Source organism: Fulmarus glacialis, unplaced genomic scaffold (genome assembly GCF_000690835.1).
Source record: "Fulmarus glacialis isolate BGI_N327 unplaced genomic scaffold, ASM69083v1 scaffold34804, whole genome shotgun sequence".
In the NCBI taxonomy this organism is placed as follows: Eukaryota; Metazoa; Chordata; class Aves; order Procellariiformes; family Procellariidae; genus Fulmarus; species Fulmarus glacialis.
In genome coordinates, this window is record NW_009206725.1 from 28,306 (window position 1) to 31,353 (window position 3,048).

The window sequence follows — 3,048 nt, forward strand, 5'->3', positions numbered from 1 at the left end:
CTGCCATACAGTAACTCAGTGGCTTTTAAGATCTCTGCATCATTCTCTTCACTTCAACCTTTCACAGTGCTGGCAGCATTTGTTCCTTTGCTTTCCAAGCTTCATGATCAAAATACACAAGAAACAACTGGGTTTTTTTTCCTGCCTGAAATCCTTCCTTGTCAAAACAAACACTAACATGCAAAAAACCCCTCATTGCACAGATGCACATTCAAGCATTCAGCATCTGCTCAACCCACAGCTAAAATTTCTCTGCTGCTAGCCAGTGAAAAACTCCAACCATACAACCTATGTAGACTGGGACCTCTGGAGTTATCACTGGCGTTGTAACCTCAGCGATACGGACTTGCTGAAAAGTCCTGACTGTAGTTTTGATAAAGGCATGAATTCACACTTGTGAACCTCCCCCGGTCACCAGACAATGCTGATGAAGGAAGGAACCTCAGCATCACCAACACTGACATAATCACAGATAAGTGTCCTTTTTTCTGTGAAGCAAAGCGTACATGTGCACAGCAAGAAAATCGCTTCACGCGTTGCCTGTGTAACGCAATGCTTCTTCATCCCTCATTTCACTGCTGCATACTAGTGATTAACTTTGAAAAGAACAACCAAACACAATAATTATGCTTATCTTCTCTGAATCGCTGTTTCAAGTGGTGAGGTTTTGAGAAAGGCTGGAAGGTGGTACACGGAACTGGGAACTTATGAACTGTTTATATGAAATGAGAAGATATGGGTTGAACACAGGAATCGTAAGAAACTGATTCTTGGCTCTAATATCTCCCCAGCAAAAGATGAGGGAGTATTCCCCAGGGTAGTTCACGGGAAAGCCTACCTCAGAGCAGAGAGCACCGTTTGCTCGTGTAAGGCATTGAAACAAGGGCACATGACAAAACCAGATTAAAAAATGGAGAATAGTGGTTTAAGGCCATTACCTTTGTAGTTTGCTTCAGAGCACACCCAGTTGTGAGCTACAACTCATTTCCTGATGAGTTCATCAGCAAATATTTAAGCCCATTTTGTCCCCTAACACTTCACTTCATCAAAGCACCACTTTAATTAGCTCATGAATAATTGACGTTCAGTAAGTACAGTAGGAAAGAGTTAGTTCCCTGGTGAATGCTGTCTTTCGGCTACATTAGCATGACTGTAGCTGAGACGATTCAGTTGCGTTGTTCCCTGGGCCTAATACACTTTGCTCCTAAGTGGGTTTGGTTAGTTTCACTTTCTCTCCCGAGACCAAGTGCAGTCAAATCCTTTTTGGAGATACAACTAAACCTCCCCCTCCTTCAAACTGCATACACAGTGCATATTATAAAAAGACTCAGCTACATTAAAAGGAGCATCTCCTACAATTATGACCAGCAAATATTTAAGAGAAAAGCAGCTTAAATGACAGACAGCTTTGGGAATTTTAATTTTCCAAGAAAACTGGAACTCTTCCATCCCTCGCAGAGCATAATGCATGCACAAATCAAATTACCACCGAACAATCTATCTTGTCTTATAAAAGTATTTTGCAACTTTTCAGGGAACAACCTCACTGCCATTTTCCCCCTCTTGCTTTTATCCCACCTGGTTGCTTGTTTCCTTCCCGATACGTTCTCCTTTCTTCTTCCCTCCCAGTTATTCTAGTCCACTTACATGACTGTGTAATGAACCACATCAGGGAGCTGATCCAGAATAAAAATAATTTTTAAATCTTATTTTTAACCTGGATCACTTCCCTGATCTGTCTCATCATGCAACTGAGCAAAAAATTTACCAGAGCAACAGAAGGAGATAAATGCCAGTGTGGGAATGAGTTACCAGGCCTGCTCACACTGCCTGTGTTGTTTATATATGCTTCTGAAACTAAAGGAAATATTTTGGTGAAACCCAACATATTTCCAAAGAACAGCTGCTGAAAGAAGAGACTGTGACCATCACCTCTCTGTTGTTCTCTAGGAACTAGAGCCTTTTACACTGTAGGACACAACCTGTTAAAAAACTGCATCAGCTGCTTCACTTCTTTAGCAAAGACCTACAAAAATCACAGCTTTCACTGGAAATAGACTGAATGTAAACTTTCAGTTATGACTACTGACAAACAAAACCAAACAGCATCCTAAAAATAATTCAGAAAGTTACCAATTGCACCAACTTTAGCTTAGATTTCTCATCTGTATCTGTGAGAGTTCAGCTTGCCAAAGTGATTTCAACTTGAGAACACTTTTAAACTCTGCAGTCTGACTTGCAATATGTACTTTTTTGCAAAGGCTGATTATTAATGCTGATGGTTTTTCCCCTCAAATGGGGAAAAAAGCTGAACTGGGAACTTATGAACTGTTTATATGAAATGAGAAGATATGGACTGAACATTAAAACAAAGGGAGACCTCCCTCCTCTTTTTTTTTTTTTTTAAACATTGAGTTATCTAAAGAAGGAGAACACTTCTCTAATAAAATATATCAAACTGTGGATTTCAAACATTTACAAGAATTAAAGACCTGGAACAAAAGCGTAGCTCTTGAACTTCAAGTAGATGACATTTATAGCTAACCTCTAGCTAAACAGCAATTTATATTAGGTAATTTAAGTAGTGCTGAGAATATACTAACGCATGTTTTTCACTCAAATGTTTGACAAGTTACTTACTGTAATGATCCAGCTTCTTTCCACTATTCTATAAGTAAGGTTTTGGACCAGGTGTTTGTAACTGTAAGTGTGACTTACACGTACAGATAGCTGAAGTCAGAAAGGCTTTAAAAAACATCCTGTTTCACCAATGATGTACCAAACAACTGAAAAAGTAGCTTTAACTTAATTTATATCAGCACAAATAAGGAAATGACCAATTGCCACAAAAGGACAGCAGTGAGCGATAGTGTGACTGAAAAGCACAACGCAGTAGCGGATTTAACTGCATACACATTCATCACCCTTGTTAAAATGTAATTAAGCCTCTTGCAAAAAGTAGTTAAGATTTTAAGTTGCACGCTTCCGATTAGAGGTCACCACGTTCACAACTAACTACACCGCTACAACAGACCGTGAGATCCCCCC